We start from the raw sequence: 25566 nt of genomic DNA on the forward strand, positions 1-25566 counted from the left end.
TCCTCAAAGGAAAAAATATCAGAAATAGAAACAGAGGGGTGCCTGGGTGGCTCAGTTGATTAAGCATCTACCTTCAGCTCAGCCCATGATCTCAAGATCCTGGGATGGAGCCTCTCATCAGGTTCCCTGCTCAGTGGGGAGTCTGCTTCTCCCTCTTCCTCTGACCTCTCCCTGCTTGTGCACGCTCTCTCTCTCTCTCTCTCACTTGTGTGCTGTCAATCTCAAATAAATAAATAAAATCTTAAAAAAAAAACCAAACAGAAATGAACAGGATAAAGAAGATCCAACCAGAGATATTAGGTAAGAGGAAGGAAATAGATGAACTGAAAATCCCAGTAGATGGATTGAACAGCAGAATGGAAACCTTGAATAAAGTAATGAATGGGTTGGAAGACTAAGCCCTTAGGTATCAGAGAGATATAATACAGAGCACGAATAGATAAAAGAAAAGTTAAGAGATATGGAATATAAAGAGAAGTGCCAATATAATAGGGATCCTAGAATGGAAAGTAGGTGAAGAAATATTTCAAGAATTATGATTATTTGTATAAAATATACATAAAAAGCTTTAGATCAAAAGGGCTTTTAGAGAATCCTACAGTTGAGATTAAAAAATCAACACCAGCCATATTATAAAGATTTTTAAGAACCTAGAAGACAAAGAAGAATTTCTAGATAATTTTTTAAAAATTCTAGATGATTCTTGACAGAGAGAGCAGATGACCTCAAAAAGAACAAGACTAAGCTGTTGTCACACTTCTCAACAGCAACACTGGATGCAAGAAGACAGTGGGGTAACACACTCAAAGTACAGGATGATACTCCTGAGATTTTATACCCTGATGAACTATCACTGAGATGCAAGAGGTGAAACAAAGATATTCTTATACATACAAAATTTGGGAATGTTTGCCTCCCAAATACATGCTTCAAAATGGTGGTGGAGGGGATCCCTGGGTGGCTCAGTGGTTTGGCGCCTGCCTTCAGCCCAGGGTGTGATCCTGGGGTCCTGGGATCGAGTCCCATGTCAGGCTCCCTGCATGGAGCCTGCTTCTCCCTCCCCCTCTCTCTCTCTCTCTCTCTCTCTCTCTCTCATAAATAAATAATCTTTAAAAAATGGTGGTGGAGGATAAAGAATCATTCCAGGAGGATGCTAAGAGTAGAGAAAGTGTCTTAGTCAGTGCCCAGTCAGGAAAACAAATCATTTTAGATTGTTCAAGTTGAGAGGTATTTGAGGCAGTGAGGCAATTTACAAAGATACTGGAGGATCTGGAGAAGCAAAAGGGAAAGGATGGTTCTCCTGAGAGTTCAGGGAGCTGCTCCCACACCTGGGCTGGAGGCTGTGAGCCCACACTTGCTGTGGCCAATGTTGGACCAACACGGCCAGTGCTGCTGCAACCGCAGAGTCACCGACACTCCTGGAACCACGGGACTGCCACTGCAGCTGCAGTCGGGGTGCTATCAGAGAGAAACAGGTTGGCTCTGGCCCTTTTTTCAGCTGCTGATCAGGGGCAGGTGCCTCTCAACGGCTAATGAGAATTTAGCTGGCAAGGAACTCAGGCAGTTTTCAGGCTTCCTGCTCACTGCCTTTCTCCACAGAATAGAACAGTGAGTGTGGGCTAAGAACCAAAGACAAATATTTGGCCTGGGAACTACGGGTGTGGAAATAAACTAGAAAAGTTAGTTCCTGTTTAAATAAGAAGAACAGAGAGAAGATAAGAAAGGCGCATCTATATTAATCTAGAACAAAAACGAACAACACCAATATTTCAAGGACGCGACAGTGTGCTCAGGTGCCTCTCTGTTCTGGGTAAAGTCATAGATACTGGAAAATGTAAGAAATTGATAGATACTGGAGAATTTAAGACACGTAAGAAAAGTTCTGTCTCACTAGTCATCGGAGATGTTGTAACAAAGGCAACAGTGAGATAACACTTCACAGACACGAGAAGAGCAAAAATAAAATTGAATGACTCCAATATCGGGAAGAATATGGTAAAAAAGGAACCCTCGTGCACGTGAGAGCAAACTGGTACAGCCACAGTCTGGCAATACTTAGGAAATTGGAGGAACCAGCCAACTTATTCCCAGGAGTATGCTCCAGAGAATCACTTGCAACATATCGATATGAGCAATGCTGTCCATTGCTGCCTTGTGTGTGGTAGCAGACAGGCAGGCGGTGAGAACTTAGGTATCTATAACTAGGAGATTGAGTAAGGAAAACATGGGGATGTGTACTCTGGAATATGATCTAGGTACATAAGAACATTATGGATAGACCAAAGGTGTTCAGTGAAAATTATAGGATACAGAATAAGATGTATAGAAAGATATTACTTATGAAAAATTATACACACACACACACACACACACACACACACACACACACGTCTCTCCATAGCTTTTTTTAAGGATACTGTAGTGGGTTGAATGGTGGCCTCCCACAAGACAGGTCCACATCCTGAAATTTGTGAATTTTTTTTTTTGAAAAAAACTCTTAGCAGATGTGATTAAGTAAAGATGTTAAGATATATTAAGATGAGCTCACCCCAGATTATCTGAGCGGGCTTTGAAGCCAATGACAAGTGATCTTAATAAGAGACATACAGAGTAGAGACAAACAGAGAAGTAAAGACGGCCACGTGAAGACAGGCAGACATCAGAATAAAACTATTATTGTTTTAAGCTACCATGTTGGAGAGAGAATTTGTTACGACAGCTACAGGAAACTAATACCTATCCAAGAGCACGGATTTGCACATGTCAGAGTGGGTGTCTCCACAAATGGGAGGTTATGAGTGTGGGGCAGACAAATATGGAGGGAAACATTGAGACAATAAAATAAGAGATGTGTCTTGCACACACTGACGAGACAGTATGTCACAACACAAGCAGAGGCTGATTCCCTGCACCCGAGGGTTTAAAAATGTACTTTCCTGTTTCAACTTACCACCATATCCTTTGCAATATAGAAGGATGACATATTGTCTCTCTTTTCCAGTTGGGATTTTTACTTTTATTATTATTTATTATTTATTTTTTAAGAGACTTAATTTTTTTATTTGAGAACGAACATGAGCCGGGGGCAGGGGGAGCAGCACAGGGAGAGGGAGAAGCAGACCCCCAGCTGAGCAGGGAGCAGGATGTGGGGCTCCATTCCAGGACCCTGAGATCATGACCTGAGTTGAAAGCAGACGCTTAACCAACTGAACCACCCAGGCGCCCCTGGGGTTTTTACTTTTAAAGAATTATCTGATCATGGGCTGTATATTTATCTGTAAGGTTTAATTGTTTTTCACAATAATTTAGAAGAGCTCTCTTTTTTATATTACATAAAATATATTAGTTACAAACATTGTAGCAAATGGATTAGCTGTAAATGTATGTTGTATGAGATGTACCAGCTTTTAAATCCGTAGATGCTTTTAAATCTGTTGCCTAACTTTTGAATTTGTGTATTTTTTGACCTAAAGAAGTTTGGGATTTTTTTACGTAGTCAAATCTGTAACAGATTTATACATTTATTTGTATCATAAAGCGAGCCTCAGTGAAGCCCACTTTCTATACATATTGATGTACTTGTGTGTCTTTGACCTATAAGTCGCAGAAAAGCGATTCAGCAGAGAAGGAAGTGCTTGGTCTTGATCTGAAATCGTCCCTAGTACAACTTCTGTGACAAGTAGGAGCCACAAGGAGCAGTTGGCATCGATGCTGCGCGTTCCATTTGGTATGTCTCACTTCTCTCTTCCCTGATTCACAGCCTTTACTAAATAAAAGGCGAACTGGAGAAGCTTCTCTGGGAAGTGCTCTGGATGTTGACAAGATAATGACCAGGGAGACAGGCAGGGATGGTCTTCAGCTTCAACTATGGAGATAATCCAAGTGTGGCTCCCTAGGGCGTGAATTCCTGCTGGTTTGCTGCTGTTATTTCCTGCAGGGCTGTTTGGCTCTAGGAACCGACCCTCTTTACTCCTTGCTGTCCTCTGACCATTTTCTGGTGGTCTCTGCCCTGGTGTCCTGTGGCTGCTGTAACAAATGGCCTTACATTTAGTGGCTTAAAGCAACACAGATTTACTATTGTGCTGTAGCTCTGGAGGCCAGAGCCCCCAAATCATTTTCCCTGGGCTAAAGCGAAGGCGTTGGCAGGGCTGGCTCCTTCTGGATCCTCTGAGGAGAGAAGAGAATGGGTTTTCTTTCTTTTTTTTTTTTTTTAAAACATTTTATTTATTTATTCATGAGAGAGACAGAGAGAGGCAGAGACACAGGCAGAGGGAGAAGCAGGCTCCACGCAGGGAGCCCGACATGGGACTCGATCCCAGGTCCCCAGGATCATGCCCTGGGCTGAAGGCAGGGGCTAAACCGCTGAGCCACCGGGGCTGCCCGAGAATGGGTTTTCTTACCTTTTTAGCTGCTTGCGGCTGTCTATGCTCCTTGGCTGGTGACCCCTTCTCCACTCTCAAAGTTCCTCACTCCAAACCCTGCTCTGTCATCACATTGCCTTGTCCAGCGGACTTGGAGTCTCCCTGCTTCCCTCTTACCCTTGTGATTGCATTGGGCCCATCTGGATGCTGCAGGCTTTTTCTCCCCATCTTGGTAGATGTCCTTTTTGCTACGTAACGACGTCACAATCCCAAGTCCCAGGGATTAGGATGTAGACATATTTGGGGTCCGCTATTCAGCCTACCATGGCAAGGAGCACACTCAGAGCTTCCTTCCAGCCCATAGTGCTATGGGGCCTCAAATCTGCCCTGTTGCCACAACACTTACCTGGTATGCCTGGATTGACAGCTGAGCTTCTGGTGCCCCTACCAACTATAGGCTTCATTACATCCCATCTTTGACCCAGTCTGTAGAGTTCATGTTCTTCCATGGTTTCTTTTCTTGCTTATGACCCCAGGTTGACATTTGGACAAGCTTTTGGCAGCCTCCTACCCTCTAGCAGACTATATGTCCTCTCACTATCAGCCATAGGGGAGAGAACATCTCCCACTGAAATGACTTGCAGAGTCACAGTGACACTGCTTCAGTCACTGGTCTAGATATGCCTCCATGTGGACGCCACCTGTTATCCAGCCCGAGTTCTCCTTACCTGTCCTTGATCACATTACGCTACGTATCATTACCTTCTGGTTCCTCCTTCTTGATGATGAAGGCCACAGCACACCCAGTCTTGCTTTGTCCCAGCCTCTATCCACCTCTTCCTCACTGGACCATCAAAGTCTCATCTTTCCCGGGGCCAGATGCATCTGAGTTATGGCAGCTTGCAACCACATTGTGAATGTTCCTCCCTTGGGAAATATCTCTGAATGAAGCCGAACTTTTTAATGTTTTCTTTATAGATTTCTAGAACTGTGACATGAGGTTACTGTCAGTGGCCCAGGGGTCCACAAGGATTTGTTCACAGTAGCAGGAGGCTGCCTTGGTGAACTGTGCACTGTGCTCTTCTGTACCATCTCCTCTCTCTCTTTAGAATCCATGCTTACGCTGTGTACTAGCTATCTTTTGCTGGGTACCAATCACCCCCAAACTCAGCAGCTTAAAACAAATATTCATGGGATGCCTGGGTGGCTCAGCAGTTGAGCTCCTGCCTTCTGCCCAGGGTGTGATCCTGGAGTCCCAGCATTGAGTCCCACGTCTGGTTCCCTACATGGAGCCTGCTTCTCCCTCTGCCTGTATGTCTGCCTTTCTCTGTGTGTCTCTCATGAAAAAATAAATAAAATCTTTTAAAAAAACAATAAATATTTATTATCTCATAGCTCTTGTGGGTTGAGAATCTGCAAAGTGAGGCTTATCTGGGTGCCTCTGACCTCCCATCTCTTGGAAAGTGACAATCACAGCACGGGCCAGAGCTGAAGCGGACTCAAGCCTCAGCTGGGGCAGGATCCACTTTTAAGCTTATGCCCCCAGCTGTTGGCAGGCTTCAATGGCCAGAGACTTCAGTTCCTTGACCTATGGGCTCCAGAGGGCATGTTGGCTTATTTCCCCCAGAGTGAGGGATGACAGAGATGGAGAAAGAGAGAGATGCCAAGACAGAAGCCATGGTATTCTCATAATCTAATCTTGGAAATAACATCCATCACTTCTCTATTCTATACCAAGAAGGGAGTCACTGAATCCAGCCCACAGTCAAGGAGAAGGGATCACACAGGGAGTAGGTACTAGGAAGCAGGGCTCGCTAGAGGCCATCCTAGAGATTGCTTCAAACCCCATAAGAGGAGTTAGAGGAACAGGGTTCTATCCGAGTTAACATTGGCTTAACCCCACAACTCAGGTTCTCCCTTTCTGAGGCCTTTCTCTTCCTTTCCCCCAGCCTCCTCTCCACGTTCTGTTTCATTAGCCAAACTAACCGAACAAAAGCCAAGAAGCTAACTCCCGTGCCGATCACTTCTCCAAATGTCAAACTCTCCCTCCACAACCTGCCTCCTGCTGTTTGCTTTCTGAAATCCACAGCAGTCATTTCTTCTATTTTGTCCGGAGCGCATCGCAGTTCAGAGCGGGAAGGGTGCCCTGCAAGCAGCGAGCACTGGGAGCTAGAAGGGGCTCCCTGCCTTCTTTAGAACCCATCCAATCAAAGTGGAACAATATGTTACCCCAGTTAGAGTGGGAAGGAAAATTAAAAAGCCCAGGACCTGCTGGGTCAGAACCACTCATCTGGATTTCCAGGAAAGACTAAGGATTACTGAAATTCAGGTTTTATTTCCTCCTGGACTAGAAAGAAAATGGCCTATAGAGCTGCTAACACTTACTAGTGAGTCACTTCATACAAATGAATTAATCTGTGCTTTTTAGTCCCTTTATCTATAAAATTAGGTAACGACACCTAACTCGGGATTGCACAGGATTATCTGAAACAATCTACGTGAAATGGCCTGGTACGCAGGCAGCCTTCCACGGAGCTTCTCACCGTGCTCCTCCCTTCATACTTCAGTTATCCAGAAAGTTCATGGGGTTGACGTAGCTTGGCACTTGCAGGCCATTATTATCCAGAGTGTCCCAGTGCACGAGGAAAGAAAACAGCTCGGCCAGAGCGACTGTCCTTGTAGGGAGTGTCGGTGCGCGTGGGGCTGGCTCTCTGCCTGGATGCAGGGGTCAGTGGGGCTGCCGCCAGCCGTCTGCAGTGTTAGCCAGCGGAGTCAACTCACAGCCCTCCTGGCACCTACTGCTGGACTTGGGTAAACATAATTACAGCTTTTAAAAAGCAAAGAGGGAAAGCAACCAAGATCCCCACTCAGCATGTAAACAGGATGTCCACTGAATGGCAGCCGTGGAGATGTTTATGTTCTGTTCAAGGGACAATGGACAAAAGGCCTCTGGGAACCTTTACTGCTGCCTGGAGCCAGGGCCTGCCAGCAGGGCTGGTGGCTCGCTTCTTCCTGACTCTGTCTGTGTTGCGGCTGCTGAGCCTCAGCTGAGAGCTCTAGGGCTGTGCCGCTTGGAACCAGGTCTTTAGAGATGCTGGGCCTGGTTATCTGCGCTAGGCCCTTCATACATAGATAAGGGTATTCTTGTGTCCAGTGTTCGGTTCCCAGAGTACCTCCTGTGACCTGGAGGCTGGCCAGTTCAGGCCCCCACGGCATAATAATATTAATTATAACCACCACTGACTCCAAGCGAGGCAGCTGGCCAAATACTTCATGTGGATTATCTCATTTAAGCCTCATGATGACCCTCTGAGATGGTTACACTGTCCTCATTTTATACCCAAAGAGGCTGTGCAGAGATAAGCAATTGGATTTGAAGTCGGATTACATAGAGTCTCAAACCTGTGCTTACATGGTAAGCTAGGTGAAGGCACGGACCATCGGTCAGGTTCACTTCATCTCTGTGGCCCAGCACAGTGTCTGAGAAAACTCTGTTGAATGAATGATTAAAAAGCAGTTCTATCAGAATGCCCTTCTGCACTGATTTTCTGGGGAGCACCTCCTCCCCCAGTAGTGAGAGCACGTTGCATGCTTTATTCTACATAATAAAATATTATGTAGTCACCAGGCCCCTGGTGACTCGGGGCCCTCCCTGGTCAATGCTGATTGCATCTGGGGCTTGGGTATGGGCTGAGGCATCAAGGCAGTGACTAACTGGCCAAGTGTCTAACCAGAAAGCCAAGTCCTGCTTTAGTCCAGTGACCTCTGGCATCACAGGCACGGAAAGCATCTCTTGAGACGTCCAATCCAGCCGATTCCTGTGGCAGTAGGAACAGTGAAAGCAGATGCCTGTCTCAGCGTCTCAGTCAATGTACAGCCTCTGGGGGGGTGGGGGTTGCTGTCTCTCTCCAGAACCGGGGGTAGGTTGGCATGAAATTATGAAGATAGGCTGAGCAGATTTCCCAGGAGTGCCAGGACGTGGTGCCTGAACTTTTATAATCCCAAATGGAACTGGTGGAGACCCAACAACCTTTGGTCTTCTAATTCTTTTTTTTTCTTTTTAAAACTATTAATTATTATTATTATTGAAGTATAATTAACATACAGTGTTGTATTGGTTTCAGGCAAACGATATAATGATTTAACAATTCTATACATTGCTCAGTGCTCCTCATAAGTGTGCTCTTAATCCCCTTTATTTCACCCATCTTCCCATTTACCTCCCCTCTGGCAATCATCAGTTTGTTCTCTGTATTTTAAGAGTCTATTTTTGTTTGTTTGTTGATCTCTTTTTTCCTTTGTTCATTTTTTTTGTTCTTTGTTTGTTTTTTATAATCTCCTAAATTCCACATATAAGTGACATCATATGGTATTTGTCTTTCTCTGACTTATTTCTCTTATTTCACTTAGCATTCGACCCTCTAAGCCCATCTGACTTTTGAAAAGAAAGGAAGGGACATGCTTGTTCTGCAGGATGGATCAGGACATCAGAATTCTCCTTTCCAGAAGAAAGCCTGGCCTTTATTCTAAATCTGGACTCTTAATTTAGAGGGGGATACAACCTTCTTCCTTTCGATGCAGGTCTCCTTCTGGGGGAGGCACCCAGGTGGTGGCAGTGACTCTCCCTGACACTGATCATTTCCCTTCCTGGAGCTGAGGCCATGATTACCTCTGTATTGTTTAGCAAGTTACAGTCAAGTGCAGGTAGTTGCTTTAAAATGGCCTAAATTGTCAGGACACCTTTGGAAAAGAAAAGCATGTCAAAGATCGCCCAATCTGGTATTTTTTGGTGATGGTAAAATGCTGGAAATGGTGAGGTCCTGTGCTGTGTGTGTGTATGGGTGTGTTCATTGTTGGTAGTTTTTTTTTTTTTTTTTTTTAGCCATCATACTCTGATTTATGGAAGCCTATGCTACAGATCCCAGACCCATCGATTGATGTCCTGTAGGGATACACCAGACCTACCAATAGGCCTGGGGTTTCTGGAAAAGTCTGGAATCAAAGATATCATTCGTTGTTCTCCTCAGTATCTTTTTTCCTTATGCTCATTCCTTTCCGTACACAGCATGACCTTCCACTGTCCTGCTGCCTCTCATCATTCAGCCCCCGGTCCAGTCTAGCTTCCATTCTAGTGGCTTCTCACACAAAGTGCAGCACCATGAAATAGGGCATTCTGTTCATCTTCCCTGGCCTGCCAGTGTTTAACATTTTATTTATCTTGTTTTATGAAGAGAGATCCTATACTTGTTGCTATCACTAAATTTGGAATAAGCTGGAAGGAAATATTCTGGATCTCTAACCGCTTCTGCCCACATTTCCAGTACAAACTGCATTGACCTTCCTACCTCTCCAATCTGCTTGAGTCAGTGGCAAATTTTGGGCTTTATCCTCTGCATATGTGACCTGATCCCTTGTCTCTGGCCCAGTTCTACAGCACACACACATATATGAATGCGCACACATACGGGTACCTCGCACCCTCTCGATACTTAAAGAATCCCCCATTTGTGTATATAACAATCAAGCACCCAGGGAAAATGGTGGGTTATTTTCTTGGGCTCAGTTCTTCTTAGTTTAATAACAATATCTAAGGGACATGAAGATAATGGTCCATGTTTGGAGAACTCCTCTTTCTTACTCTCAACTTATCCCCCGTTAATTGCTATTGGATATGAATATTCTAACACATTTCAGAGCTGGTTCCAACTTTCCAGGTATGGGTTTGACTGAGCCTCTGCTGAATGTCACACTGGTCAGCCAGTAGGGAATCACAGAAGTCCCAGTTGAATTGGTAGGAATTAAAGATGTGGAAAACATCAGTACTTATCTTTGGTGCAAGTGGCCTTCCTGCTCTGGAATAAATTTTATGAGAAGCAAAGTAATTTAGAATAATTTTCCATTCAAGTAACTTTTCTGCGCAGGTCACGGCAGCCACTGTCACATATAGAACCCAACCTGTCACTAGGAATTGTGACCCCACCCACTTCTTGGACTATTGAAACCCACCCATCTTGTGCCAGGAAAAGCTATGCTCCTTCCCTCTGATTTCCCTCTTTCCCGTAGTCTCTACACGGCTAATGCTTCCACTCAGCCGTGCTCCAGCTCTAAGCCTCTTCTCTGTGATGGGACTGCTGGTTCCATAGGGTTCCAGCCATGCTGGATGTCTCTGGAAAGCACCATGCCCCTCCTACCAAGCTTGGCCAAGACTGAGAGTTCTTTCCAAGGTAAAGCAGAAATCACAATATCTCCCAAAGTGACAGCTCATTCAACCAACCTTAGAGCTGAAGTATTACCTTGATAATTCAGTTTTATAACTAGCTTGCTAGAGACCTAGAGGAAGACTGCAAATACAGAATAGTTCAGGTTCAGGAAATGAGGCAGGATTGCTCAAGTGTCTGGGCCTTGGGCCCTGATCGACAGCCCCAGAGTTTGCTTTTCCTTAATTCTCTGGGACCTGGGGGCCCTGTACAGTAGGAACTTTCCTTGGTGGTCTTCCTGGGAACTCCATGTGCCCACACATGTTTATAAAACTCCCATCAGCAGTATTTTCATTCACATGAAGATCTATTGGGGCCCATGCAGATTTTTTCTAGGCTAGATTCAGAATTATTGCATTTTCTGAAAAATAAAGATATTAGCTGTAGTTACATTTGAGAGGCAGGAATTTTTTGTTTAATGATCCATGTTTTCTACACTTAAAAACCAAGGACGAACTAAGATTCCAAGAACCTAGCAGATGTTTACTGTTAAACCTGAAAACATTTCTCAATCCCACTTACTGTCACTTTTCTCGATTAAGAATCTGTATAGTGAGAGTCATGTTTTCCAAGGCCCTAATGTGTCTTACAATTTTCCCTTTTGGTTATTGCTTAAATAAACACCCAGATGTGCTATTTTACAGATCATAAGATGTATCAAATGTGTTCCTTTCATTCTCTTATACCACAGGGTGCCTTAGCCCCTGGCTTTTAGGGGCTGAACTCAAGTTCTTTGTCAAGCTAAGCTACAGAAGACATTGCTCTCAGTCTCTCTCAGCTGGAAGGAGCAGGTGACAGTTGTGGTTCACATCCCACCTCTGGGTGACTTCGCCGGCAGGGCAGGGCTCTCCTGGATCTGCTGTGCAACAGGGTAGGAGGGGAAGTGGCTGCAACAAAGATTGTGGGTTCTGCTGACCTTCTTTTGGCTCAGTCACTAGAAGAACAAACATGATCATCAAATAGATGCTCTTGACTGATATGTATTGAGAAGAGTCTTGGAGGCTGTGGGAAGCAAGGGAAAGGGGATAAAGATGTAGGAAGATGGGCAGCCCCGGTGGCTCAGCAGTTTAGCGCCGCCTTCAGCCCAGGGTGTGATCCTGGAGACCAGATATCCAGTCCCACGTCGGGCTCCCTGCATGGAACCTGCTTCTCCCTCTGCCTGTGTCTCTGCCTCTCTCTGTGTGTCTGTCATGAATAAATAAATAAAATCTTAAAAAAAAAAAGATGTAGGAAGAGCTTGAAAACTGATTTCAAGTCCATTAGGGTTGCTGATAGAGACTATTCATGATTCCAAGTGTTTCTCTGAATTAGTCACGGGGCTCTTTTTTTTTTAATTTTATTTATTTATAATAGTCACACACACACACACACAGAGAGAGAGAGAGAGAGAGAGGCAGAGACAGTATAGGCAGAGGGAGAAGCAGGCTCCATGCACCTGGAGCCCGACGTGGGATTTGATCCGGGGTCTCCAGGATTGCGCCCTGGGCCAAAGGCAGGCGCTAAACCACTGCGCCACCCAGGGATCCCATGGGGCTCTTTTAAATCGAGTGTTTCTTTGTAAAGGAGAAAGGGTGTGTGTGGGGCAGTTAGCAGATTCCCAAAAAAATGTAAATTAGATTTTGGCAGAAAACCCACTTCTTTTTGCAATCAGAGAGTCATGCAAGTCTCAGGAATGGCAAACATGTGTTTGAAGGGCATCCGACCTTGGTGTGGCAAGGGATGCAAAAGAAGCAGCACTGGAGTTTGATGTGCAGTTTTCATTCAAGGTAGCAAGTGTGTTGGGTAGCAGTGTGGCCAAGCAGTGTGGCCGAATATTAAGAACAGAGCAACTATTCAACAAGTGTTTACTCATGCCACTTGCTGTGCTATGTGCTGGGGATACATAGTTACAAGGACATCCTAAGACCCAGATGGTTCCTTACATCACACAGAGGCTAGGATGAACGTTCCTTGTGCGTTGTCATGAATGTACTGTGCCTTTACTGGGGTCCTTTCCTGTGCAGCTTAGAATTCAGTGGGCAATTGCAATGCATGTAATACAGACCAGTAGAAGAGGCTAACCCCAGTTCACTATCCTGCGTGTGAACTGGATAGCTAGTCAGTTTTTCTCTTGACCATTTACTCTCTAAAACCTTGGCAGGTTGTGTGATTATAAAAGTTAGGAAAATAGTTTGAGATTCATGAGGGCAAGTTTGTTCTTGCAAACTTTGTGCAAGATGTATTTTTAAAGATTTTATTTATTTATTTATTTTAGAGAGGGAACAGTGTGCAGGTGGGGGGGGGGGCGGGAGGAAGAGGGATAAGCAGACTCCTTACTGAGTGTGGAGCCTGATGTGGGGCTCGACCTCACAACCCCGAGATCATGACCTGAGCCAAAATCAAGACTAGGACACTTAACCAACTGAGCCACCCAGGTGCCCTTGTGCCAGATATTTGTGTCAGATTGCTGCCAAGTAAGCTTTGAGAAAGATGCAATTTTCAAAGACTTTTTAAAAAATGTCACTTATGGTATTGATGTGGATCATTCACTATGAACCAAATAGTTTATTTCTTCATACAGACCCTGGAATAAAAGTTGACAAAGTTTGTTGCCATGAATATACTGTGCCTTTGCTGTGACGATTTCATCAGATTTACCTAGGAAACAATTTTGACTTTTCCCTACAAACAAGTTTAATTGTAGGAAAAACACTACCACCCACTGAAGATCTTTTGCTATTCATGTTTGGATTTTCAACCCCAGGCTGCAAGGCTAGCATTCTATTGGAATCACTCTGCTAGTTGACCTCTTGTGAACTTTAATGTGAAGTCAGAAACAGAATTTCATCCGAGCCACACTAAAGCTTCTGAATTAGAGCCAGGAAGTATTTTATTTGATGCATCATACATCATAAAGCCAACATCCTGTCCGATGGCCCCTGTGGCATTAGCATGGATGGCTGGGTGGAAAACAGGGGCAGGAGGGATGTTAAGGATGGGTGTGAATATAAAACCACATTGGCCTTGATTCTGTATCTTGTACACTCCAAACTTCTCCCCAGGCTATGACCTTTGTACTCTCTGTTCCCTCCTCCTAGAACACACTTCCCTGTGATTTTTGAGAAACTACGTCCTTCTTATCATTTAATATTCCCTTCAATGGCATCTCCTTTGGGAGGGGACACTCCTTGACCACCCAGTTTAACAATGCCCATCTCTAGTCACTCTTAATAACATCACTTGATTTTATTTTCTTCAAAGCACATCTATGAAATGACCTTGTTATTTGTTTACGTATTGACTTGTTCATTTTTTTTTTCTCCTTCACAGAGCAAAGATCTCTCTGACTTCATAAAATCTTAATCCCTGGAGCAGTGCCTGGCATATTAAGGGACTCAGTAAGTATGTGTTGGAGGCATGAATGCCCCCTGCAATATCACCAGTTCCTCTACTTTGTAATGCTTCCACCCTTCCACACTCTTCCATCCCAACATCCCAGGGTTCTTTTTTTGTGACAACTGTCCCAGAAGAAAAAGTATTGCAAATGTGGGAAACGTGATAGAGCATGAAGTGTGGTATAATGTTGAATTAGTCTCATAAACTGTGAATCATAAATCATGGTTCCATCTGTTCTGTGACAGAGTGAAAACAGCAAAATTTTCCACAAGATAGGAACTAAAAACAAAAGGGAAGCCATGAGTTTCAACTCATGGAGAGGCTGTTACTATTATTTTGGATTGTCTCCTCTCTTCCCTGATCCTCAATAACCACTTTAGTCATGCTATGCCTTTCTGGAACTGGCCCAGGACTCTTATTCATAGCAGACATTGGTTTCTTCCAATCTAAATGTTTCTGCCTCATAGCTCTGTGCCTGGCACCTAGGAGCCATGCAACAAGTATTTATTGACTCTCAAAGGTAAATCCCACTATTACAGATTTATTCTTCTGAGTCAATTATGTTACTCTTTTTTTTCTAAAATGAAGATATCCTTTAGAAGAGGAAACCTATAAAAGAAAACTATTCCATTCACAATCCAGTATTAATTTGTGTATCTCATTGAAAGACTTGATGCGGTATAGGGTTTTTTGACTGTGGGTCATTATGTGGGCAGGAGAGCCTCTGAGTGAGGGATGGTGATGGGCAGCAAAATGTCACAAAAGGCTGTCCTGAGGAGTGATGGGACATTTGGAGAGGACAGAGGAAGAGTTTCAAGACAACTGATTTGCATTACAATTTTGCCTAAGGCCTATATGGTGAGGGATGCTGTTTTGGAAGAATTGGTGCTTTCAGATTATGCCCTATTGGCTAAATGCATAGCGAAGGTCTATCCTAGGACTGACCAAACTACAGTTTTATCTAGAGGAAGTCAGGTTAAAATGAACATCAGTACACAGATGACATTTCTGAAGGCTTCCCAGGAAACAGATAGCACCTACTGACTCGGGAATGGAAATGAGGGGCGGCAGGGTAGTAGATGGGTCTATAGAGTTTTGCTCTCCTCTTTATAACCTATTGTCAAGTTTTGATTTTTTCCATGACAATGTACTGGCTTCACAATTATAGAATTTAAAAAATCACTCTCTTTTAAAGAGTTTACATATTGATAAAATTAACAAGTCAGGAAATGACAGATGTTGATGAAGATACGGAAAAAGGACAACCCTCATATACTTTTTGTGGAAATGCAAGCCGGTGCAGCCTCTCTGGAAAGTAGTACGGGGGTTTCTCAAAAAGTTGAAAATAGATATACCCTACGGCCTAGCAGTTGCACTACCGGGTATTTATCCTCATATATATACACAATGGAATACTACTCAGCCATCAAAAAATGAAATCTTGCCATTTGCAATGACATGGATGGCACTAGAGGATATTACGCTAAGTGAAATAAAGTCAATCAGTGAAATACAATTATCTTATGATCTCACTCATATGTGGAATTTAAGAAACAAAACAGAAGATCATAGGGGAAGAGAGGAAAAAATAAAACAAGATGAAATCAGAGAAGGAGACAAACCATAAGAACTCCTAATCATAGGAAATAAACTGAGAGTCACCAAAGAAGACTGATGAGTCATTGGCCTCTATCTCTGAAACTAATAATACATTACGTTAATTAATTGAATTTAAATAAAATTTAAAAATATTTATAAAAAAGAATTTTAAAAGGAAAAAAAGAAAAATATTTTTACCAATTAAAAAGCTAGCTGAATAAAAATGAATAATATCACAGCAATTATAAGAATAGCAGGGAAATGTCACAACAGGATTCAAATTAATTCAGATGGTCTCCAACATACAATGGCTCTACTTAGGATATTTTGATATATGATAGTGCGAAAGCCATAAGTATTCAGTAAGAACTGTACTTCAAATTTTGAATTTTGATTTTTTCCTGGGCTAGTGAGATGTGGGATGACAGCTCCCTGTGATGCTGGGCAGCACAGCCAGCCGAGGCTCCCAGTGGCCAGGAATCATGAGAGAAAACAACCAATGTCCATAAAGCCATTCTTTCACTTCGAGTATTCAATAATTACATAAGATATTCAACACTTTGTTACAAAATACGCTTTGTGTTAGATGATTTTGCCCAGTTGTAGGCTAATGTCAGTGTTTTGAGCACGTTTAAGGTAGGCTAGGCTTAAGCTGTGTTTGGTAGGCTCGTTGTATTAAATGCATTTTCGACTTAACAACGTAGTGATATTTTCTACTTAGGAGGAGTTTATTAGGACCAAACCCCATTGTAAATTGAGGAAGAGCTGTACACTAATATAAAAAGAAAAACCTTGCATTTGCAAAACATTATTAACATTATTCATGTCCATTATTCATTGTCCATTTTCCATTCTTCTCTGTAGAATATTGTCAGCCCTCTGAAGACATATAAGCAGCTCTAGAAGCAGGCCCAGCAATGGTTCTAGAAGGCAGACCCTCAGACTTGAGTTTCTCTCATATACTGCCCCCTGTTCTACTCTACTCTCCTTGTGGTCTGATTCTTTTTCTCTCCCTCTCTCATTACCCATTGAGACTGCTGCCTCTCTGAGGGTTTCAAATCCCACAAGAAAATTGACCGTCACTGTGCAGTAGTCAGGGTAGGAATGGTTTCCCAGGCTGCTTTACTACCCGTGTATCTTCACCATAAAATGTAATCACCTGAGAGCATGTGCAGATGTACCTGATATTTTCAACCTGAACGTTTCTAACATACCTTCTGCACTTACATGAAATCTGAATTACTTCCTTACATTGAGAACACACTGGATAGATTTTCAAGCTCCCTACTGCAGCAGAGAGAAGGACTTTCCTGTTACATTCCCATCCTATAATGACGGGCTGTTTAAGTCATAATTACACATAGGAGAAGAGGGTTTGCACTACAGGGATGAAGGTATCATGATCTATAGCTGTTGGAGAGCGTAGGTTTTTGCAACTATCATCTACTTTTGGAACAACATACCTTGTTTAGTCTAGATACTGAGCGAGCAGGGCACCAGGGTTTTACCTAAACATAGTGAAACGCTTTGGAGAATTGTGGTTTGTGTAAGAGAAGAATTGTACAGAGCTGCAGTCATATTAGACTTACATCAAACAATTTTGGGTATTTCTTTTTCATTTTCTACTTGTCTTAATTTCGAGTTTTGAAAGTGTAGGAGACTCTCATTTGGGAGAACAGTAGATGTGACCTTATTTGGAGCAGTGGGGAAGATCATGGAAATTGTTGAGGCATCTTCTCTCTCTGTGATTTCTTTCAGCATGAGCACCAGTTCACATTTGTCTAACTTTCCCATAATTTCAATAAATTACAGCCTCACAATAATAATGTGTTTCTGAAAAACTCCTTGCAGTAATGCTGCTTGTAGGTAAAAGAATGGAATATCCATTGAAATTATTAATGCGTACTTTAAAAATTTACAAAGTCTATGTATGTATGTACCTGAACCTTGGCAGAGAAATCTCTCTGTCCACCAAACATATGTTCGGCCCTTTTATAAGGGGACGCTTGTTCTCTGACATGCGGCGTAGAAGGGACAGTGTTCAGGGAGGTGGCACCCAGATAGAAGCAATAAGTCATTGGGATGAAAAGTACAGCGTAGGGAATACGTCAATGGTATTATAATAGCATTGTGATGGTGACAGATGTAGCTATACTTGTGGTGAGCACAGCATAATGGAGAGCTCTCAAGTCACTATGGTGTACACCTGAAACTAATGTAATATGGTGTGTCCACTATACCTCAATTAAATAAATAAGTAAATAAAAAATTGGTATTTACACACACACACACACACACACACACACACACACACGGGAGCCAGTATGTATCACTTCTGGGCTGGGGTTTTAAGAGGCAGATGTGCATTTTCCAATGTACCTTTCTCCAGGATTCCATTGGATGCCGAGTACACTAAGGCTTCAGAGGCTGGCTTCCTGAATCGCTATGTGGAGAGAAGCCTCCTGTCAACCAGGGACACCTACATTGGGCTATTTACCTAGCAAGGGGAAAAAAATCTTGTGCAAACACTCTGGCATTTGCAGTTTATTTATTCCCTCACTTAAGGGTCAGGAAACTTTCTGTAAAGAGCCAGATAGGAAATATTTTAGGCTTTGTGGGACACACATGGTTCTATCTCATGTTCTTCCTATTTTTATTTTTTATTTTATTTTGTATTTGCCAAAAATGTTATTTATTTTTTCCAGCTTTATTGAGGTACAATTGACAGATAAAATGCTAAAATATTTAAAGTATACAACATGACTATTTGATATACGTGTATCTTTTTTTTTCTTTTGCTGTCCTTCAAAGATGGAAAAATCATTCTTAGTTCACAGGCTATACAAAAACGGCTGCAGACTTAACAAACACACAACCTTCTAATACAAAGCAAAACGACAAAAACCCCGTACAACAAAACAGTGTAAATGGTTCTTGAGATATTGCCAGTATCTGCCAGCAAGCAAGTGATGAAGGCTAAAGAAAACCATAGGGCCTCCTGGAGTCACCACTGCACCCTGAGGATAGCTGCACGTGGCTCTCCTGGTGTGGCTCCCAAGAGCCCCCAAGGCACACAAAATCCAAACTGGTTCTCATAAATGCAATGAATACTTCCAAAGCATCAAGCTACTAAAAAAGTTGAACTTGTGCAGCTCCTACTGGCATTCATCAGGTTATGACCATGTTGTGGCTTCCACTTCCCACCTTCTTGCTTCGTCTGCATATGGCACTTTATTTATTTATTTATTTATTTATTTATTTATTTATTTATTTATGAGGGAGACACAGCATGAGTGAGAGCGAACACAAGCAGGGGGAGTGGGAGAGGGAAAAACAGACTCCCTGCTGAGCGGGGAGCCCGATGAGGGGGTCGATCCCAGGACCTTGACATCAGGACCAGAGCTGAAGGCAGATGCTTAACTGACTGAGCCACCCAGGTGTTCCAAGCATATGGCACTTTTTTTAAAAAAAGGATTTTATTTATTTATGAGAGAGAGAGAGAGAGAGAGAGAGAGAGGCGGAGACACAGGCAGAGGGAGAAGCAGGCTCCATGCAGGGAGCCCAAAGTGGGACTCAATCCCTGGACTCCAGGATCAGGGCCTGGGCCGAAGGCAGGCACTAAACCCCTGAGCCACCCGGGCTGCCCCATATGGCACTTTTTATACCACTCTTGGTACCTGGTTCATTGCTGGATCCAAGTGGAGTCTTCAAATACAGATCAAGACCAACTAGTGCATCTGGAGGCTCTGTGTAGTGAGAACCCAGGTGGCTTCTCCATTTCCCTGTGCCCTCACCATCTGGGCCCTTCCCGTGGTTGCCAGGACTCCCAGCTGGGAGGGTGGCGCTGCCGGCACCCAGGTCTGCCCTTCCACCCAGGCCCTCAGCCCGGTCAGCACGGAACCTGAGACCACTCAGAACCTCAGGGGTGTCATCGTCCAACAACAGGGGGAGTCCACACATGCCGGACCCCTGTGTAGCAAGTATGATGATGATTTCTAAGAATTTACAGTGGTGTGAGAAGAGCTCGGGAGGATCTTAAATGAGAAGAGCAGGATTGAAAATGATATACGCAGTGCGCTCCCCATGGTCGAAAAAGACTTGGAGGAATCACACCCACATGGTAACGTTGGGGTTCCTGGCTGGTGGATTGATCTGAAAGAATTCTGTTCCCTGTGCTTTGAAAAATGTGTACAAACAACTTTGTGTTATTTTGTAAGTGACCAAGAAATGAACGGTAGTCCTTTCTCCAGAGTCTTTGGAGAGCTCTACCAGCCTGAGTCTTGTGCCCCCAGAGCCTCTTAGGGGACCCTGAGCCCATGTGCAGGACGAGGGCAGGACAGGAAAAGTGGGTGAAGCATAGTTCTGAATATGAGTCGACATCAGGTTTGAACGACGGGAGGTCAAGAGCCGGAGCAACCGTTGTCCCCTGAGCTCCACTCCTCTTGGCCTGCAGGCGTTCGATGTGTCTCAGACCCCACTGTCTTCTCTCCATAGTCCTCGCACACTCTGGGTGTCCTCTGTCACCCCCTTTCCCTCCTGAGCTCTGGCATGGGGGGCAGAGCAAGCAAGAAGGCTGTGCCTTCCCCTCACACTGTCCCCCTTCCCGAGGGGGTGAGGGCAGATGCCTCCCCACGCTCTGCTCTTGCACCTCCGGCCCACCGTCCACACCCCACCTGTGGCCTCTCATCTTTCTCATGTGATCACGCTGGGGGTGCTGCAACCATCCCCCACGGGTCATCATTTTGTGTGCTGTGCACACGTGTGCACATGTGGATGCATGTGCTCCCCAGAGCATTTATTGGTACTCTGCTAGCACAGGGCCAGGCATGGCAGGCCTGTGTTCAGCCCCCCAGCAAATTGCCCTCTGCTTAGGGTCAGGCATTACTCTAGGTGCTGGGAACCCAAGAAATCAGATGGGAAAGGGCCCATGCCCTTCGGAGCAGACTTTCCCCTGGGGAGATAGACGGTAAGCAAATACATGTAGGCTGTCATATCGAGCAGGGCAAAGTGTCATAAGGACAAGGCTGAGGAAGGGGCCTAGTGACCTGGGCTGGAAGGTGCCTTTAGGTAAACTGGTCGGAGAGGGCTGGTTTGTGGAAGCTCCATTTTAGCAGAGGTTTTGACAAAGTGACTGAAAGAGCTATGTGAAGTGTGGGAACAAGTGTTCTGGCTGAGGGGCCAGTAAGTGCAAAGGCCCTGAGGCAGGAACAGGCTTCATTCCTGCCCTGTTCTTGTGGAAGAGGCAGATAAGTAATCAGGCAATAGGAATATTATGTGATAGACACTTATCACTTAGCGTTTATAACTGCCCAACCTTTCTGGTATTTAAAAATGGACGTTATCTGTTGTCTGTTCCTCTAGGAGAAAACAAGCTCCGTGAGGACAGAGGTTTTACATTGTTCACTACAGAATGTCCAGGACCTAAAACAGCAACAGATGCACAGTAGATGCGTAATACTGTTTAAGTGGAGGAAAGAGGGGTGCCTGGGTGGCTCAGCGGTTGAGCCTCTGCCTTTGGCTCAGGGCAGGACCCAGGCTGGGATCCAACTTGGTGGACAGAAACTGAGTCCCCATCTCAGAAGAGACTTCTCGGAAAGTATCAAATCCACATAGAGTATCTAGGAAGCAAATGAATGTTTTCATCATTGTTTCCTTCAAAGACAGATCAGGCAGGACTAGCCCTCAATTTTATACTTGGGGCAGTTTACAGAAGTATTAGAGAGGAAAGAAATTAATAATTACTGAATATCCATTATCCTTGATAGATTAATTAGAAAACTACCATCCAGAATGTGCATAAGACCACACAGCTAGTAAAAGAGTGGTTACTTAATTAGTTCTGGAAAATTAGAGCAGGATTCCTTGCCTCACAGCAAATCCCCCCCAAAAGCAGTCTTACTCTCATGCCAACAAGTCTCCATTCAGGTTTCATTCTGTCTCTTTAGATCTCATGGGTCAAGTCACTACCTCTTTAGATTCCGCATACCTGCGTAAAGCCTAGTGCATCACACACACAAATGCTTGTTGAGAGATAGAAGAAAAAACTTAGTCACTAATACTTTGTATAAATTAGCATTAGTCTATAGATTATTTTTCCTTCATATGCTATTAGTGAATAGAACATTCGTTAATTATAACAGCAACAAGGTATTCTCCATCTAAGTTAATGGCTACGAAATTCATCCATTTGCTTGGTCCCAAATCCTTGGGGTCATCTGCAACCCTTCTCCTCTCACATGGTACATCCAATATCCCATTGAATCCTGTTGTTTCTTCTTCAGGAGGTGTCCCGATATGACTAATGCTCACGATCTCCCCTGTTACCACCCTGATGCAAGCCACCTGTCTGGACCACTGCACAAACTTCCTAACTGGCTTCTGGGCTTCTGTCCTTGCTTCCTCCAGTGTATTCTCCAAATAGCAGCCAGAGTGAATCCTATGAAAACGTGTCAGATCACATGACTTCCACATGCTCTGTGAAATAGAAAAATGAAGAATGTCAGCAAAGCCAAAATCAGTTTGTGGAAATAGTTGATAAAATTTATAAACCTTTAACAATACTGATCAAGAAAAAAGAAAGAACACACAAATAACCATGTTAGGAGTGAAAAGGAGGCACTATTAGAGGTCCTACAGACATTAAATGACAAGGGAATATGATGGTCAATGCATCTGCCAATAAATTCCAGGACTCAGGGATCCCTGGGTGGCGCAGCGGTTTGGCGCCTGCCTTTGGCCCAGGGCGCGATCCTGGAGACCTGGGATCGAATCCCACGTCGGGCTCCCGGTGCATGGAGCCTGCTTCTCCCTCTGCCTGTGTCTCTGCCTCTCTCTCTCTCTCTGTATGTGACTATCAAAAATAAATAATAATAAAAAAAAAATTCGAGGACTCAGATGATGTGAACAAACTCCTTGAAAAACACACATTATAATAAATCTGACAAAAAAAAAGAACATTTCTAACCCCTCTATTTCTTTTTTTTTTTAAATCCCTCTATTTCTTAAGGAAATTGTATTCAAAATGAAAAACCTCCCACAAAGAAAATCCCAGGCCCAGATGACTTCACTGGTGAATTCTCCCAAACACTGAAGGAAGAAATAATGCTGACTTTACAGAAACTTGGTCACCATTAGCTGTTGTTATTATGATTGCCATCAGTATGGTTTCCATAAGTCTCCTGCCTCCTTTTCTGGCATCTATCTTAAAACGAAGAAGACAGAACTTTTCATAGTCTGCTAGAAAAAGTCATGATTCCATAGGAGGTTAGTTTGTAGATCTTTCCTCTCCTAGCTGTGTCCGTTTGATTCAGAATGGTATGTGGTGTTTGCACAACGCTCTCTACATTGCTATTGTCTCTGACCTAAGTCGTGTTGGTTTTTTTTTTTTTTTTGACCTAAGTCGTTTTTAAACCTTTTACGCAAAACCAACTGTTCTTAGACTTGAGAAGAAGGTCTGCCAAGTATGATCAAGAAACCTTCATGATTCTATCACGCCTGGTTTTTTGGTGATTTTTTAAAAGATTTTATTTATTTATTCATGAGAGACACAGAGAGAGAGAGAGGCAGAGACACAGGCAGAGGGAGAAGCAGGCTCCCTGTGAGGAGCCCAATGCGAGATTTGATCCCTGGACCAAGGACCCCGGGATCACGCCCTGAGCCAAAGGCAGACAGTCAACCACTCAGCCACCGAGGCATCCTTTGGTGATCTTTTAATAACAACTAAAGTTTTACTTACTTGTTTCTTCAATTCTTTTGTATAAGCCCTTTCTGGAGAGTGACAAATAATTGTTCAGATCAAGTGTTTCCTGCTTTAATTTGGCTTCATGTAACTGGCCAAGATAAGAATTTGTACAGCAAATTGAAAGGTTGTGGGCAATCGCAGTAATGACTTGGGGAGGCTTTCCTTTTTCCTGTCCTTCTTCAGAGATACTAAGGGCCAGTAAGACTCAATCCTTCAGAAGTCTTCTTTCTCACTGTTGTTTGATGTAGTTCCAGCCACATCAAACACAGGAGACAGCCACACTTCTCTGAGTTGAAATGACTGAGCTTGCATTTTTCAGAGGCCTGCGGAACCTGGTAGTATGAACTGGAGAGAAGTCATGTGAGGGTTTCTGAGTGACTGAGCATTCAGAGCCAACTAAGGTCTGAGGGCCCTGCACTCCGGATACTTCTCCCCACCATCCTGGTTTGTTTACTACTCCTTCTCAGCAGCTGAAAACTGCATGTTTTAGATTTCAGGATATCTGGCCTCAGCAAGGGACAGTTTTTTGATGGACTATGATACTTCACTATATTAGAGTACAGACCAAGCTGCTGTAGCAGAGAGACTCTAAAATATAGTAGCTTTAATAAGATAGAAGTTGATTTTTCTCTCCTGTAACTGTCAAGATGTAAGTTGGCAATCCATGGCAAGTAGGTGGCTCTACTCCATGGGGTCATACTTTATCTTATTTCTTGACTATTTCCCAGAGCTAGGGTCTTGATCTTAGGTCCATGGATCCTTGGTAGGCCATGGATAGGATTTTTTTCTTTCCCTTTTGAATGCATGTAACAAACAACAATGGTATCAGCAGTACCTATGACTTTGCCACTAGCAGAGATTACAGATAATTTTTAAAAAATATTTTATTTATTTATTCATGAGAGACACAGAAAGGCCAAGACACAGGCAGAGGGAAAAGCAGGCTCCCTGCGGGGAGCCAGATGTGGGACTCACACAAAGGCTCAACCCAGGTGCCCCTAAATTACAGATAATTTTATATCAAATTGATTTGTTGCAAGTATCTTATAATAATATTACACTATATCACTACTAACAGTAGATTGCCCCCAGAGCTTTCTGTTTGATGGGTTAATAAACACAAATATTAAAACTTTTAAGCATAATTTCAAAAACTGTGTTTTAGTATATTTTCCTTTTTAGCTTTATGTATTTTATCCTATGCATTTATAAACATGATTCTGAGGAGGGCTACATAGGTTTACCAGACTTCCTATGAGGTTTATGACACAAAACAGGTTAAATCTCTATTTGGAAATGTTTCCCTTGTCCTCATGATAGACTCTTGCTTCTCTGCTCCATCCACATTTTTCCATTCTAGTTAGAAGAAAAGGAGAAAGAGGATGTGGGGCCAAATGTTTTCCCTATACGAAGATGTCCCCAAAGTTGCAAACATCACTTCTCACACTATGGTAATGATAATATGGTCAAATGACCACAGCCAACTGCAGGAAATGCTGAGATTGTACTGTCTGACTAGGGGCCAAGAGCCCTGCTCAATGCAGTGGTGATGGTGGGCGCCCTCGCACCAAAAGGAGGAGGAGGAGAATATACACAGGATGATAGCTAATAGTCTCTACCACTCCTACATAATTCTGCTGGGATTCTGAAATTTGTTTCATCAATGCTTTAGTAAAATATTTGATTTCTCTTCATCTGTGTGTGTGTGTGTGTGTGTGTGTGTGTGTGTTGGGGGGTGTTGAGCACATTTATAATCATATTTGGAGTGTCTATACTGTCTTTCTCCTAAAACTTCAGATCATGTTATAGACACTTTCACAAAAAATGTACAAGATTTTTCAGACTGACCACCGTGTTTGTGGGCTAGAAAAGCATTGTGAAGACGGAATATGCTTTTTCTTGCCCCCAAATTAATAAATGAAAAGAGCCTAACAAATGCAGGTCATTACATTCAACATGAATGACAAAAGCATACTCAAGGTCAATCCATCTGGTCACTGAAGTCCTTTGCATAGAATTGAAAGTTTTATTTAAGTCCTGTTTTTTTTCTTTTTCATATTTTTGAGTAAACATACACGTTGAATGCTTACTCTGTTATAGGCAAGCAGAGGACTGGGTACATCAAAATTGATAAGACGGTTTTCTCATCCTCAAGAAGCTCAGTGTGGGTATGCGTGCATGCGTGTGTATGTGTGTGGGGAAGAGAATGAATGGCCCACGTAAATAGAGCATC

The 25566-nt window shown here is 43.4% G+C and overlaps 1 long non-coding RNA gene across 1 annotated transcript in view; it reads left to right on the top strand.

Annotated features, from left to right (window-relative positions):
• Nucleotides 1-11315: 11315 nt before the first annotated feature.
• Nucleotides 11316-25566, top strand: part of LOC140595909 (uncharacterized) — a 75563-nt gene continuing 61312 nt past the window's right edge. The window contains exons 1-2 of the long non-coding RNA XR_011997846.1: nucleotides 11316-11489; nucleotides 13928-13995. This is a non-coding gene — a long non-coding RNA (uncharacterized lncRNA). The remainder of the gene's footprint in view (nucleotides 11490-13927; nucleotides 13996-25566) is intronic.

The sequence above is a fragment of the Vulpes vulpes genome, chromosome 16 (assembly GCF_048418805.1).
Source record: "Vulpes vulpes isolate BD-2025 chromosome 16, VulVul3, whole genome shotgun sequence".
In the NCBI taxonomy this organism is placed as follows: domain Eukaryota; kingdom Metazoa; phylum Chordata; class Mammalia; order Carnivora; family Canidae; genus Vulpes; species Vulpes vulpes.